Below are 17,298 nucleotides of genomic sequence, written 5' to 3' on the forward strand. Positions count from 1 at the left end.
AGCACCCGGCAGAAACCCACGCAGTCACAGGGAGAACTTGTAAACTCTGCACAGGCAGTAACCAGAATCGAACGCGGGTCACTAGAGGTGTGAGGCTGCGGTGCTAACCACTGCGCCACTGTGTCTTCTCGAGACACCCCTTGAGAAGTGAGACTTTTTGCCCAGAGATGGGGCTCTGTTTCTTGGCATCAGGATGGAACCACACACCAGTGGGCCTGTATGACATGCACAAGGATATCACACACTGCCCCATCTCTGGTACAGATCAGAGTCAGACACTGAACAGATTGCAACCCACAAGGACATCACAACCTTCCCGCTCTCTGGGACAGGTCAGTGTGATACACCAAACAAACAGCACCCCACAGGGACCTCATAAATGCCACGTCCCTGTGACAGATCAAGGTCAGACACTGCAAATATTGCAACCACAGGAACGTCACAAATTGCCCCATCCCTAGGACAGCTCGGGGTCTGACATTGAACATATTGCAACAACAAGGACATTACTGTATAACTCCCTCCATTCTGAAAAACAAGCATTCACCCTACTTTTTACCCTGCAGCCAATTTTGGATCCACACTGCCACTGCCCCTTTAATCCCATCTGCTTGAATTTTGTTAGCAAGTCATAGAGACATGCAAAACTGAAACAGGCCCTACGGCCCACTGAGTCTGTGCTGACCAACCACCACCCATTTATAGTAATCCTACAACATAATCCCATATTCCCTACCACATCCCCACCATTCTCTTACCTACACTTGGAGCAATTTACAACAGCCAATTTACCTATCAACCTGCAGTCTTTGCTTGTGGGAGGAAACCGGAGCACCCAGCAGAAACACACACAGTCACAGGGAGAACTTGCAAACTCTGCACAGGCAGTACCCAGAACTGAACCTGGGTTGCGAGAGCTGTGAGGTTGCAGTGCCAACCACTGTGCCATTGTGCTGCCCCAAGTCTAGTTTATGGTATCTTTTCAAACACAATTTTGATGTCCAGACACGTACCATCAACCTCACCACCCTCGTCAACTCTCTCTGAAACTTCATCAAAGAAATTAATTCATTAATTATTTCAGACACAATCTTCTGTTAACCAATCTGTACTGGCTGTCGTTTATTAGCCCATGTTCTACCAAGTGACAGTTAATTTCCTCCTGGATAATTGTCTCTAAAAGTTTCCCCACCACCGACATTAGACTAATTGGTCTGTAGTTCCTGGGTTTATCTCTCTTTTTAAACAGGGCTGTAATATTCACAACCCTTGCAGACTTATCTTTTAATTCTGGAAAGTCTATTGCAGACAATCACTTTGGGCATGACTTTAACCAATTAAAGCAACAGGATACTTGATTAATAAGTCCAGAACTTTTATTGAGTAAAATAGTACTTAATAATTGAAAGTAAAATTATACTTAACAAACTTGGGGAATATAACTTTACAGCTCTGGGGACTGGTCGAGCTTGGTCTCAGAGTGTCACGGTCCTCTTTGTCCAGTCTAGATCCCTCGTCAGATGGAGAACTTGGTTGATGATCTGAGTCTTTACCCCTGAGATCTTCTAGTGTTCCTGCACACTGAAACCTTACAAGATCCCTACTTCTAACCCCTGGATGGCCATCACACCACCATGTAAAATAATAATTGGTCCTAGCTGTTGCTAGGTACATTTAATTAGTTCTTAATAATGTCTTCCACTAACAGTCACCTGTCCTCAGAATCTCAGACATGAGTACAATGGAGTGGTTTCACACTGTCTCCCAATCTGATCTGAAACAAGTTTCCTGTTCATTAAATCTAGGCTCTTGAAGGTCACGATGTACCATACCATGGGTTTTATCAGGGGTCCGAGAAAGGTCCATTGTTTGAATACATTTAGCTGAAACTGTCCTTTCCCACACAGACACAGAAACTCACAGTAATTAGATTGAACTAACTTTAAATGAAAACCCATTCTCTCTAAAATGATTATTGATTCATTAATTATAACTCAATCAAGGTTCATTACTTTTACAATCATCTGTTTCAGGATGGGTAGCTACTCATTAATTATACAGGATATAAATGTTAGTACTGAACACAAAATGGTTCCTTTGGTCAAGTGTTCATCATAAAATGGCTTTCTTCACGTTGTTAGTTATGACAATGGATACATGATAAAAATGGTCAAGTTAAACTGAGATCGAACTACCCAAGCTTACCTCCATCCTCCAGTCCTCTGGCATCATTCCCATATTCAAGGAGGATTGAAAGATTGTGGTTCGAGTCTCTGCTATTTCCACCCTGACTTCCCTCAGCAACCCAGGATGCAGCCCATCCAGACCGGGTGACCTTTCTACTGTGAGCACTGCTAACCTTGTAATTGTCTCCTCTTTATCTATTTTCATCCCCTCCAAATTCTCCACTTCCTCCTCCTTCACTGTGACATTTGCAGCACCCGTTTGTTTTGTGATGACAGATGAAATGTACTTAATTCGTACTTCAGCCACACCCTCTGCCTCCACAGGATCTCCTAATTGACCCACCCTTTCATTGACTGTCCATATGTTGGTAAAAGACTTCACTGTTCCCAGTTATGTGACCTGCTAATCTTTTCTCATACATTCTCTTGCTGATCTCATTTCCTTTTACAGCTCTCCTCTGTACTTTCTGTATTCTGCTTGTTTCTCTACTGCATATGAATCCTCACATGATTTTTCAGTGAATGGTTTTTGAACTATTTTGTAAAAGGATTTAGTTTTGTAAATTTCTCCCGAGCTCCCCTCATGGTCAGGCAGAAAGTTTAACTGCTGTGTTTTCAAACAGCAACAGCTTTATTTGAAAAGCCAGTGGGACAGGATTCCGGGTTTTAATCCAGTCACAAATCTGGTTCTGATGTCTTGTGGCTCCAGCTATCACATGACCTGTCAGAGGATGACCTCATAATTGACCCAGTCATGGAGCTGTGGGTTGATGTTTAAATTGTTTCAAAATAATTTTCCAGAAGGACAATCAAAATGAATTGATATATAAAAGGTAGATTTTGTGAATTTGTGCTCCCAGTGGAAATTCTTGCAGAGTCTGCTGGTTTTCATATCCCCAATTCCCCACAGGAAGCTCTGTGCTCGGAGTCTGTATTCATTACATCAACATTATACAGAATCATTTCATGGGAGACCCCAGTGTGAATTGTAGACAGGTGGGTCAGTTTTAACTTTCAAAGTAACACAGAAGCAAAATACTGCTGATACTGGAAATCTGAAATAATAACAGAAAATGCTGGAAATACTCAGCAGGTCTGGCAGCATCTGTGGAGAGAGAAGCAAAGTTAACGTTTCAGATCTGTGACCTTTCATCAGAACTGAGCTGAAATTGTCTGAGGGACTGAGATTGTGGAATCAATTTCAGGGTCAAAGACATTGTACTTGGTAAGGATAGGAAGATGGAGATTATTAAGTACAGTGCAAAAATATAGATACTTTTACATTATTTTAATCAAAATTGATTTAAACTTTGTGCTCATGAATCCTATCTTTTGATCACAATGACACTGATAACAATGGAAAAAGCAAGACTTGCATTTCACGACCACAGGACATTGCAAAGCCTTTTACAGCCAATGAAGGAAGGACTTTTCAAGTGTAGTCACTCAACAGTACAATAGAGTACCCGACAATAAAGATGTATAAGATTCTCACCACACAACTGCCAGACAATGACCATCCCAAACAAGAGAGAATCTAACCATCTCCCTTTGACATTCAATGGCATTACCATCGCTGAATCCCCCACTCTCAACAACCTGGGGGTTACCATTGAGCAGAAACTGAACTGCAGTAGCCATATAAATATTATGGCTACAAGAGCAGGTCAGAGACTAGGAATCCTGCGGCAAGTAACTCACCTCCTGACTCCCCAAAGCCTGTACACTAGTCAGGGGTATGATGGAATACTCTCCACTTGTCTGGCTGGGTGCAGCTCCAACAATACTCAAGAAACTCAACAGGACAAAGCAGCCCGCTTGATTGGCACCCCATTTACAACATTCATGCCCTCCATCACTGGCACACAGTGGCAGCAGTGTGTACCATCCACAAGATGCACTGCAGCAATGTGCCAAGGCTCCTGAGACAGCACCTTCCAAACCCGCGACCTTTATCACCGAGAAGGACAAGGGCAGCAGATGCATGGGAACACCACAACCTGCAAGTTCCCCTCCAAGCCACACACCATCCTGAATTGTAACTGTATCACCGTTCCTTCACTGTTGCTGGGTCAAAATCCTGGAACTCTCTTCATAACAGCAGCACATGGACTGCAGTGGTTCAAGAAGGCAGCTCAGCACCACCTTCTCAAGGCAATTAGGGATGGATAATAAATGCTGGCCCAGCCAGCGACACCCACCTCCCATGAATGAATTAAAAAATTGATAATATCCTGTAATCCTCCAAAGTAGAAAATACAGATGGAAATGAAAAGTAATAAAACACAGTCAGCATGGATTTCATAAAGAAAGACTTGATGAACCTTATCTTTGAAAAATCAACAGCAAGAGTAATATAGCAGATGTAGAAGAGTTTAAGTTAATAAAGCCTCATCCATTTATGTGCTTGAACCATCAAATTGTGGGTTAACAAACAAACACACTAATTGACAGAGCTGGGTGTTGTGCTTTCGAAATTACCCGAAAGCAGGGTGTTAATGAGTTAAAGCTTCAGGTTGCTGCAACCAGAATAGCCATTGTCCACGATCAGTTTTACTGTTATAAATAAAGATGGAACATTCATTGTGAATCTATAGAAACAGTCTGGTCCTGCACACTGCAGACACATCCACGTCATCACCAACCAGCTCTCCTATAATTGGTGCAGTTATTTGACTTTTCCCCATTAGCTCCATGGAATTACTTTTAAAAGATTTTAAATTACAAGCAGTTTTGTTAATGTTCAGCCTTTGAGAAGAAATCATTCCCTGGCCACAGTGGAGAGAGCATTGAATAAAAAACAGTAGACTACCAGGTAACACAGTGAAAGCTCATCAGCTAATCTATAATTACTTACTTTTCTTATTTTTGCTCTTGCTATTTGGTTTTTCATCATTTTCAGCTCCTGACTGTGGATATTATTGTGATTAAATGTGAAAAGATGCACTGTGTCTCAGCCCCAGTATATTGACTCTTTCTCTGTACAGTGCTGTATACACTCAGATACTGACACTGTCTCTCCCTCCCTCAAATTTCCAGCCCTGACATTGCAGAAAGCGCTGCTCAGAGTTACACATTCTGACTGTTTGCAGTTGATTAGTGAGAGATTATTAACGTATCCTCCTGCAGCGCTGCCTCGGTTAATAACAGCAGATCTAAGTCACATTTCAGATACAGAAACAGATGCATCAATTATTCACTCTTTCCCAGAGTGAGTGAGGCCGGGACAAGCAGCAACATTCCAGCCCCACGCTCTGCAATTACCCAGCACCAGCGGAAAGCAGTGAATACAGATTTAATCAGTGGGTTAATGTCCATTACAGGGATGCAAGATTCCACGGCCCAGGACAAACATCCCCATACACCGAGAACAAGCTCAGGAAAACCCGGGGGAGTTACTATCCCAATCACTGAGCATTCCAGTAACATTGAACAAGTTCCTGAACTGAGTGAACCTTTCAAAGTACAGAAGTGAAGACGAGGTCAAAAAGGTCTGAACAGTTGAGGTGACTGAGCGGTTTCAGCTTCTCTGTTCAGGTTGCAGCTTTCACTGGAGGCATGTGTTTAAATCCCACTTCTGACAACTTGATTTTCAGTTACTTTGCAGAGCTTCCTTGAAGGTTTGAGGTAGAGTAAATACTGAGGAACTGTTTCTAACTGCTGAAAGGTCAATAACCGAAGGTTATAGATTTAAGGTGACTCACAAAACCAGAAGGAACTTGAGGAAAAATTCCTTTCTGCAACATGTGGTTAGGATTTCAGTTATGTGGATAGATTGGAGAAGCTGGGGTTGTTCTCCTTCGAGAGGAGATTTGATAGAGGTGTTCACAATCATGAGGGGTCGTGACAGACCCGATAGAAACTGTTGGTAGAAGGATTGAGACTCAGGTAAAAGCTGTGGCTCAGTTGGTCACACTCACCTCGAAATCACAAGCTTCTGGGTTCAGATTTCACAGCTGACACTCCAGTACAGCACTGAGGGTGTTGAAGGTGCTGCCTTTCAGGTGTAATGTTAAACCAAGACCTGGTCTGCATGTTTGGGTGAATGTAAAAGATCCCATGCTGCAATTTCAAACAAGTGAAGAGCAATTCTCCCTGGTGTTGTGATCAATATTTGCCCCTCAATCAGATCAGTTGGTCATTGTCACATTGCTGTTTGTGAATATCAGCTGCTGCATTTCTGACATTACAACAGTGATTACACTTCAAAAGTATTTCATTGTCTACAAAGTGCTTTGATATGTCCAGTGGTCTTGAAAGGTGCTATATAAATGCAAGTCTTTTCTTTCTTTATCACAACACATTACTGTGTAAAAATGGTTCCTCATGTCATCTCTGGTGCTTCTGCCAATCACCTGATATCTGTGTCCTCTGCTTACTGACCCTTTTACCACTGGAAACAGTTTCTCCTTATTTAAAGTATTGAAAACCTCCATGATTTTGAACAAATGTGTCAAAACTCTTCTGAATTTTCTCTGCTGCAAGGAGAACAACCCCAGCTTCTCCAATCTCTCCACATAACTGAAATCCCTCACCCTGCTACCATTGTGGTAAATCTCTTTTTCATTCTTTCCTGGGATGTGGGCACTGCTGACACAATGTGATTCCTTTCAACGGAGCGGCCCGCTGACATCATCGGACTGTGCCAAGCTGTGCATAGGCACAGCTACATCTTGCCAGGATTAAGTGGCACATGCGTAGGATGATGTCATTGCACAGCGCCAACATCATCGCATATCCGCGCTTGGTCCATCTTCGCACATGTGCGCGAAAGCATCATCGGGTATCCAGCCCCTCACTCAGCTGGAGGAAGCGGCTGAATAGGAGACTTTGAGGCTGGAGCTCTCCCCCCTCGGCAACTCGCTCCAGGCCTCGACGCTTCCTCCCCTCAGCCGCTCGCTCCACACCTCGATGCTCCCCTGGACAATTGTTCCCCACTCGCGTCATCCAGCTCTATGGCCGCTTGCTCTCTGCCCCCCAACCCCCGCTCCAACCGCTAGCTCTCGGCCGTGCCACTTCCCTCCTCTAGGCCACTCACTACTCACTCCTACGTTACACTTTGCAGCCCACCTTGCTTCTTCGGGCGGCGCGTGGAGACTGGACAAACGTGGGAGCAAGTGGCCAAGAGAAGGGAAGCAGCGCAGCCTAGAGCTAGCGGCTGGAGGGGAGGGGGGTGGGGAGTGAGCGAACGACTGGAGAATGGGGTGACATGATCGGGAGACAATCGGCCAGGGAAGTAGGGGGGGGAGCAGCGAGGTCTGGAGCGAGCGACTGTGGAGGGTGGAAGCGGCCGGTGCAAAGCAGGGGGAGAAAGCGAGTTGTGCCACCTAGTGGTTGCGTTGTCGGCTAACGCAGCCTTGATTGTCCATCCTTAATTGCCCTTGAGAAGGTGGTGGTGAGCTGCCTTTTTGGAGCTGCTGCAGTCCACGTGCTGTACGTAAACCCACAGTGCTGTTAGGAAGGGAGTTCCAAGATTTTGATCCAGTGACAGTGAAGGAATGGTGATATAGTTCCCAGTCAGGACAGTGTGTAACTTGGAGGGGAGCTTGCAGATGGTGGTGTTCCCATTCATCCAATGTCCTTCTAGGTGGTCGAGGTTGGGGGTTTGGAAGGTGCTGTCGAAGGAGGCTTGGTGAGTTGCTGCAGTGCATCTTGTAGATGGTACACACTGCTGCCACTGTTCACTGGTGGTGCAGGAAGTGAATATTTAAAGTAGTGGATGGAGTGCTGATCAAGTGATCTGCTTTGTCCTGGATGGTGTTGAGTTTCTTTGGTGTTGTTGGAGCTCCACTCATCCAGGCAAGTGGGGAGTATTACATCACACTCCTGACTTGTGCCTTGTAGATGGTGGACAGGAGGTGAGTTACTTGCAGCAGAATTCCCAGCCTCTGACCTGCTCTTGTAGCTACGGTATTTATATGACTGATCCAATTCAGTTTCTGCTCATTGGTAACCCCCCGGATGTTGATTGTGAAGGATTCAGCAATGGTAATGTCATTGACTGTCAAGGGGAGATGGTTAGATTCACTCTTGTTGGAAATGGTCATTGCCTGGCATTTTTGTGGCGTGCATGTTACTTGCCACTTATCAGTCCAAGCCCAATCTTGCCCAGGTCTCTCTACATGTGGACACAGACTGCTTCAGTATCTGAGGAGTTACTAATGCAACTGAACATTTTGCAATCATCAGTGAACATTTCCACTTCTGACCTTATGATGGAAGGAAGTTTATTGATGAAGCAACTGAAGATGGTTGGGGCCTAGGACACTACCCTGAGGAACTCCTGAGCGATGTCTGGTACTGAGATGATTGGCCACCAACAACCAGCACCATATTCCTTTGCGCAAGGTATGCCTCCAACCAGTGGAGATTTTTCTCCTTGATTGCCATTGACTTCAATTCTGCAAGGGTTCCTTGATGCCCTTGGCAAGAGCAGTCACTGTCACCTCACCTCACCTCCTGAATTCAGCTCTTCTGTCCATATTTTGGCCAAGGCCATAATGAGGTCAGGAACTAAGTGGCCCTGGCGGAACCCAAAATGAGCATTGGTGAGTAGGTTATGGCTGTGCAAGTGCTTCTTGATAGCACTGTCAACGACACCTTCCATCACTTTACTGATGATAAAGAGGAGGCTGATGGGACAGGAATTGACCGGGTTGGATTTGTCCTGCCTTTTGTATACAGAACATACCTGGGCAATTTTCCACATTGCTGGGTAGATGCCAGTGTTGTAGCTTGGCGGGCAGCGTGGCTAGTTCTGGAGCACAAGTCTTCAGCAATGCAGCCAGGATGTTGTCAGTATCCAGAGCCTTCAGCCATTTCTTGGTATCATGTGGAGTGAAGTGGATTTAGCTGAAGATTGGCACCTGTGATGCTGGGGACCTCAGGAGGAGGCCGAGATTGATCATCTACTTGGCACTTTTGGCTGAAGATGGTTGCAAATGATTCAACCTTGTATTTTGCACTGATATACTGGTCTCCCCTATCATTAAGGATGGGGATATTTGTGGAGCCTCGTCCTCTTGTTAATTGTTTAATTATCCACCACCATTCAGGACTGGATGTGGCAGGACTGCAGAGCTTTGATCTGATCTGTTGGTTGTGAGATCACTCAGCTCTGTCTATTGCATGCTGCTTCCGCTATATGACATGCAAGTGATCCTGTGTTGTAGCTTCACTCATTTTTAGGTCTGCTTGGTGCTGTTCCTGACATGCCCTCTTGCACACTTCATTGAACCACTATTGCTCCCTTGGCTTGATGGTAATGGTAGAGTGAGGGATATGTCAGGCCATGAGGTAACATATTGTGTTTAAATACAATTCTGCTGCTGCTGATGACCCGCAGTGTCTCATGGATGCCCAGTTTTGAGCTGCCAGATCTGTTCATTTCTTCCCTCAGATATAATTGAAAAAAAAATTCTGAAGAAATGCATGAACTAAATAAAAAGGAGAGAGAAATAAATACTGACAAAATCGATGGCAGCATTTGGAAGGTAAAAAGATTTCAGTTTTATTATTGATGAGTGAGAGGAATATATCACACTTTGGGGCTTCTGGAAGTGGATTTACTGATAATCTGGGGAATTGATTGGAAACTGCTTCATAGTTGGTGGAACAAACTCCCGCCCTTGGGGTGGAGCCAACAGCTGCATCCGTCCAATAACAGACAGAGTAGAAGTACTGTATCAGGCCTTGTTAGCTCAGTTGGTAGAGCATGAGACTTTTAATCTCAGGGTCTTGGATTTGAGACCCTTGTTGTGTGGTTGTTCTTCCCTTTTTCAGTCTTCATCAGCAGAGAGTTCAAGGAGTGTTTGAAATTAAATTCAACAACATCACCAGATTTCAACTACTCCCACCCCGCCCCCTCCCAGTGTAATTGACAGGACTCTCAACCTCTGCCTTCCCCCTTCCCCTCCCTCCCAGAACTGCGACAGGGTTCCCCTTGTCCTCACTTTCCACCCCACCTGCCTCCACATCCAAAGGATCATCCTCCACCATTTCCGCCACCTCCAGCGTGATGCCACCACCAAACGCATCCTCCCCTCCCCTGTCAGCATTCCGAAGGGATTGTTCCCTCCGCGACACCCTGGTCCACTCCTCCATTACCCCAACACCTCGTCCCCTTCCCAAGGCACCTTCCCATGCAATCGCAGGAGATATAATACCTGCCCTTTTCCCTCCTCTCTGCTCATTATCTAAAGCCCCAAACACTCCTTTTAGGTGAAGCAGCGATTTACTTGTACTTCTTTCAATTATGTATACTGTATTCACTGCTCACAATGCGGTCTCCTCTAATCTGGGGAGACCAAACGCAAATTAGATGGAACACCTCTGCTCAGGCCAAAAGCATGATCCTGAGTTTCTGGTTGCTTGCCATTTCAACACTCCCCCCTGCTCTCATGTCAACATTTCTGTCTTTGGCCTGTTCCAGTGTTCCAGTGAAAATCAACCCAAGCTCGAGGAGCAGCACCTGACCTTTTGATTCAGCACTCTACAGCCTTGTGGATTGAACATTGTGTTCAATAACATCAGAGCATGACTGGTGTCAGGCAACCACAAGCATTAACACACTCTTTGCCTTTGTCCCAGGACAGCTTTGTTATTTAATCTCTCCTGCCCTCTGCACTATCAAACAAATTCCCCTTTGTTCTCTCTCACATGCCCCTCCCCTTCACTTGTTTAAAACCTAATTCTTTTCTAACCTGTGTCAGTTCTGATGAAAGGTCACAGACCAGAAACGTTAACTCTGTTTCTCTCACCACAGATGCTGCCAGAGCTATTGAGTATTTCCAGCACTTTTTGTTTTTATTTCAGATTTCCAGCATCTGCAGTATTTTGCTTTTATTGTGTCAGAAAGTCTTTCCTTGATTCAGGACTCTTACCTCTCTCCAGAATCTCTCTGCTAAAGATTGAACTTTATCTCATTTCACTCATAGCTCAGGGTCAGTGTGGCACAGTGGGACTTCTGACTGTCTCCCACTTCACAATCCATCAGTACTGAGAAAACAATGGGGAATATTACTCACATGTTGTGTTCTGTAACTTTTTACAAACACTTTAATTGTCTTTAATTCACTTTAATGACACATATTGTCTTCCAAAGCAGTGACAGAATGGTGGCTTTAGTGTGTTGTTGAAATAGCTTTGTTGAGTTCGTGCTGTACTAACAGTTAAACAGTTCTTGGTTCAATCCCAGGTTTTGGCACTTTCAACCTCTCCTGTGTCTTTTTCTTTGGCTCCAATTGTCAAGCTGCATGATTTACTCTGAAATTAGCACCAGCGAACCAAGGCACCAGCGAGCATGAGGAGCTGAAATTAGCACAGATCAAATCCACTTAATATTTCTGACTGAAGATGGTTGCAAATGCTTCAGCTTCATCTTTTGCACTGACGTACTCAGCACCACCATCATTGAGGATGTGAATGTTTTTGGAGCTTCCTCATCTTGTTAGTTATTTACTTATCCACCACCATTCACGACTGGATGTGGCAGGACTGTGGAGCTGTGATCTGATCCTGAGGGAGATATCCGTGCGTGGAGTGGCGGGATGTATGGAGAGTGATCCTGAAGAGGGTGTCCGAGCCTGGAGTGGAAGCTTTCCGTGGAGGTGCAGGAGTAGGCCATTCAGCCTCACTGTTTTACAAAGGTTTATCATAACTTATTTGCTTTTACTCTATGCCTCTATTAATAAAGCCAAGTGTCCTGTTTGCTCTTAGCAACCTTTTCAAACCTTGATCAAAAAAGATTGGTGTACATGGTCTCATTCTTCCTCCCAAACTGTATCACTTCACAATTCTCTGTGTAAAATTTTATCTGTTGTGTGAAAGCCCATTTTACCAGTGTGTTTAAGTTCCTCTGCAGTGTGTTACTGTCACTGGCATCGGACGAAATTCACGAGCATTCTTTGATGCTATCTCCGTGGAAAGAGCAATCTTACACACTCGCTCAAATTGGGATTTTGTGTGTTTAGTATCTTTCCTCATCCACCAATATAAGCACAAATCTGTCTCATAATGTACGGTCTAAGAATGTGCCAATGTTGCAATGTGGTGATAAATTCTTCAGTGTCACAATGTACTCACCAACTGTTTCACTACTTTTCTGATTTCTGGATCCAAGTTTGTAGCTTTCCGTGATCTCTAGTGGCTTAGGGTTGAGCCTCACTTCAACGAAGAAACGGAAAATTATGATTTAAAGATTACACTGTCAATCATTCACATCTCTGTCTTCTCCTGAACTTCGAGTTCAAATTTGTTTGTGAAGTTGATTAACACGTTAAGACAGCACAGTCTCTGTCTTTGTGAAGGAAGTGATTTGGGAATGGCTGTTTGAAACTGTCCCTTCTTGCACAGAAATTCAGTGCAAATACTTGATCACTCACAATTTCCTTGAGAGAAATTTGTTCACAATCGCATTCGACACGGAAACTGCCTCAGCATTAATCTCACTGAAGCAGAATGTGACCGTGTTGTATGTTTCAGAATGTTGGTGCCGTTATTTGTCGCTTTTAACCGAGACTGCGAGACAGGGCAAGTTTGATCCGAGGTTGGAATATATTATCATTCAGGAGCAAGAAAAATCAAAAGGAACAAAATAAGAAAACCCAGTCTCTGGATTTGAGAATCTGTAGATCCGCTTTGGGAAAGTGAATCAGAGCAGAATGAAGGGTGAACTGTCCAGAAGAGATGAAGACACAGCTCAGTCAACACGTTCCCCTGGTTTATGATGCTGGAACATTCCTCACACAGAAATGATTCAACCCAATGACAAACATTCTTCCAGCTGATAATTTATGCTACTGATTTAAGGACTGTCTCATGTGGTTACCGAGTGACGACGAGAAGATATTAAACTTTGTTCTATTCAATCTAGCTGTGATGAAGTTTGAATTTTTCTACCTTTTATAAACAGTATTTGAAGGGTCTCGGTAACAATGTTCAGTGTTGATGAGAGTGGGGTCTGGGTGAGAAGCTGCTGAGTGTGACAGGGTCAGGACTGGATGCAGGAAGTTCTCTGACAGTCTCCCTCTTTCTCTCTAATGGGTTTGAGTTGATTTACGACTGGTAGCTTTTATTTTACTTTTCTTATTTAGAGATACAGCACTGAAACAGGCCCTTCGGCCCACCGAGTCTGTGCCAACCAGCAACCACCCATTTATACTAATCCTACATTAATCCCATATTCTCTACCACATCCCCACCATTCTCCTACCACGTACCTACACGAGGGACAATTTACAATGGCCAATTTACCTATCAACCTGCAAGTCTTTTGGAGGTGGGAGGAAACCAGAGCACCCGGCGGAAACCCACACAGACACAGGGAGAACTTGCAAACTCCACACAGGCAGTACCCAGAACTGAATCCTGGTCGCTGGAACTGTGAGGCTGCGGTGCTAACCATTGCGCCACTGTGCTGCTGTTGGTGTTTTGATAAATGAAGGAAGTTCCCTCCACCCATTTTTTTTGGACAGACAGTGTGGCATAAGGATGTAAAGGGTTAATGCTGAAGACAGTGGGATCAACCCCTCCCACTGTCAGAGTGATGATGGAACAGTCACATGAGATGAAGTTTGGGAGAAGAGAGAGCAGCACCAAGGATGCTAGCTTAGCAGGCTTGATGAGTGTGTATTGAGTATTGAGTAAATTAGAAAAGAGTTCTTAGTTCTTTCAGCAGGAACTGTGTCCAGAAAATATCGAGAAACTCACAATTTTATTATTCAGGAGTCGGAACACAGATATTAATTCCAAGTGACAGTTCTGGGACCAATTAACAAAAAAAGTAGAGAATAATATTGCTGACTGATTGAAATCCCCCAGTGCGGAGACAGTTAAACAGGTGATCTGTTGGGGCATCCTTCGATCCAAGGTTTCAGCAACATTTAATCTCCCTTTTTGGTGAAATTCTCTTTTATTTGCAACTTTTTTTTATCAGCTTTGATGGGTGAGTGAAAAAACTGAAAAAATTGAACAGTTCCATCCTTTCTTTTCTTCCTTCTTCTCTTCTTTCCATCAGTTTCTCTTTTCTGTCCCAGATCAATATAATGATGAGAATCCCAATTTAATCTGCTGTTTCTGGTGTTTTATCCATTCCAATCAAAATTTCAACATTCCAATCAAATCTATTTGTTATTCCACAGTGTCTCTCCATGTGTTTTATTCTGTTGTATTCTCTCACAGTCTGTTTGATGATCAATGTTACATCTCACTCTCTGTTCTGGTGAAGATCAGAAGCAGTGATATCTGTTTACACCACCCGACAAGTCGGCCTGATGCTGTGCCTCGCTGATCATGTGGAGTTAAAGCAATTCTTCCAGTCAGTTAGTTCAGTTGTCATTTCATGAGAAATTCGGTCATCATGACTTCGTGAGTGACCTAATGTTTCAGGTGTCTGAGTGATGTTAATCATGATGTGATGAAATGATTGTATGTTCCAGTCTTTCCGTGGTGGGTTTTCACACTGAGTAGAAACGTGTTGGACATGGTCTGGAAATGTTTCACACCGCTCCATTCCCAACTTCATTTACTGACAGAAGATATATTTCCATCATTCCACAGCTGGCTGCACAGCCAGAAGCTGTGCTGAAGGTGACAGCCATATCTGTGCAACTGACAAGGTGGCTGAGAGGTTAAGGCGATGGGCTGCTAATCCATTGTGCTCTGCACACGTGGGTTCGAATCCCATCCTTGTTGCTAGTTTATGAACTGTTTTGTGTATTGTTTATGTTGTGTGAGTTTATTTGTGAAGTCAGCCTCGAAACCTGTTCTTGTCAATGTCCAGACAGTGATTCCAGAATTGTTTATACTTTATTAAAATTGAGACAGACAATTGGAATTCTTCACCCAAACTGCACTGGAATGAAGATCAAATAGGGATCAATAAACGGAGCAGGATTTTTCCTCCCCTCCTTCCTTCCATCTTTACTTTCTCTGGATTTGCACCAAGTGAAAGACAAATGGGAAAAGCAAATGGCGAGGGAGCAGATGCAGAAAATTATCCTTTGGCAAGAAATTTATTTTCAAATCTTCTTGATAGATTAAGTGAGTGAGCAATGCTTTGGCAGATGGAGTTTAAAATGAGGGGTCATCTACTACCGACGATAGATCAGAGTGTTTTTTTGTAAGAGGTGAGATGTTAGAAACGGCGGAGGAGCAGAGACCCGAATACTGAATTAATAAAAGCTCGTGGACTGGTAGAAAATAATGTGAAAAGTGAACAGAATATGAAGATTGGAGCTCATGTTGCAGTGATATAAAGCTCTGTGCTCCTGAAGTAAATGTCCAAGCCCCGATTGTGGGGAATCTGTGGAGAGTGATTTGGTTTTTATTCATTTAGTTTAGTTTAGTTTAGAGATACAGCACTGAAACAGGCCCTTCGGCCCACCAAGTCTGTACCGACCATCAACCATCCACTTATACTAATCCTCCACTAATCCCATATTCCTACCACATCCCCACCTGTCCCTATATATTTCCCTACCACCTACCTATACTAGGGGCAATTTATAATGGCCAATTAACCTATCAACCTGCAAGTCTTTGGCATGTGGGAGGAAACCGGAGCACCCGGAGGAAACCCACGCAGACGCATTCTTGGGTGTGAGTATCGCTGATAAGGCGAGCATTTATTACCCATTCCTATTGCCGTTGAGAAGGTGGTGGAGAGCTGCCTTCTTGAACTGATGCAGTCCATATGGTGCAGGAACACCCACAGTGCTATTGGGGAGGGAGTTCCAGGATTGTGACCCAACAACAGTGAAGAAATGGCGATATTGTTCCAAATCAGGATGGTGAGTGACTTGGAGGGGAACCTGCAGGTAGTGAGTTCCCATGCATCTGCTGCCCTTGTCCTTCGAGTTGGTAGTGGTCACGAGTTTGGAAGGTGCTGTTGAAGGATACTTGGCGAGTTGCTGCAGTGCATATGGAGATGGTACACACTGCAGCCACTGTTTACTGGTTGTGGAGGGATTGAATGTTTAAGGTGGCGGGTTAGGTGCCGATCAAGTGCGCTGCTTTGTCCTGGATGGTGTTGAGCTTCTTGAGTGTTGTTGAGTGGGATGTATTCCATCCCACTCCTGACTTGTGCCTTGTAGATGGTGGACAGGATTTGGGGTGTCAGGAGGTGAGATACTTGCTGCAGAATTCGTAATCTCTGACCTGCGCTTATAGCCACAGCATAGATGTGACTGGTCCAGTTACGTTTCTGGTCAAGATGTTGATGGTGGGGGATTTAACGATGATAATGCTTGTGAATATCAAAAGGTAGATTTTTTTTCTCTCTCATTGGAGATGTTCACTGCTTGGCACTTGTGTGGCCAGAAGGTTGCTTGTCACTTATCAGCTCAAGCCTGAATGTTGTTCAGGTCTTGCTGCTTGCAGGCACAGATTGCTTCAGTATCTGAAGAGTTGTGATTCATCATCTAACATTCCCACCTCTGACTTATGTTGAAGAGAAAGTCATCAATGAAACAGCTGGGATGTTTGGGTCTAGGACACTACCCTGAGAAACTCCTGAGGCAATGTCCTGGGCTGAGATGATTGACCTCCACTAACCACAACATCTTGTTTTGTGCCAGGTATGACTTCAACAAGTGGAGAGTTTTCCCCCTGATTCCCAGTGACTTCAATTTTGCTAGGGATCCTTGATGCCACACTCACTCAAGGGTGGTTCAAGAAGGCAGCCCACCCCACCACCTTCTCAAGGGCAATTAAGGATGGGCAGTAAATGCTGGCCTGGCCAGCAACGCCCACATCGCATGAATGAATGAATAAAAAAGTGAAGTATCCCTTGTGTCATTGTTTTGGGAGAAAATATAACCCTGGTGGAATTGCCCCTCCCAATCACACCTCACTTCATAGAACATAGAAAATGGAGAAAATTTGTGGCTCAGAATGAGACCATTTAGCAATCGTGTCTGTGCCAGCTGAAAAAGAGCGATCCAGCCCAATCCCACTTTCTAGGTCTTGGGAATGGGATTTGTTAGACACAGTGTGAAATACATTCAAGTATTTATAAAACATTACAACATGTGAGTAATATTCCCCATTGATTTCTCAGCACTGATGGATTGTGAAGTGGGAGACAGCCAGAAGTCCCAGTGATCCACACTGA

At 44.2% G+C, this 17,298-nt stretch overlaps 1 non-coding gene across 1 annotated transcript; it reads left to right on the forward strand.

The window, feature by feature from the left end:
- Window positions 1-14,797: 14,797 nt before the first annotated feature.
- trnas-gcu (transfer RNA serine (anticodon GCU)) lies at window positions 14,798-14,879 on the forward strand. Its single transcript has one exon. It is a non-coding gene; the product is annotated as a tRNA-Ser (tRNA).
- The last annotated feature ends 2,419 nt before the right edge of the window (window positions 14,880-17,298 follow it).

Source organism: Heterodontus francisci, chromosome 35 (genome assembly GCF_036365525.1).
Source record: "Heterodontus francisci isolate sHetFra1 chromosome 35, sHetFra1.hap1, whole genome shotgun sequence".
Taxonomy (NCBI): domain Eukaryota; kingdom Metazoa; phylum Chordata; class Chondrichthyes; order Heterodontiformes; family Heterodontidae; genus Heterodontus; species Heterodontus francisci.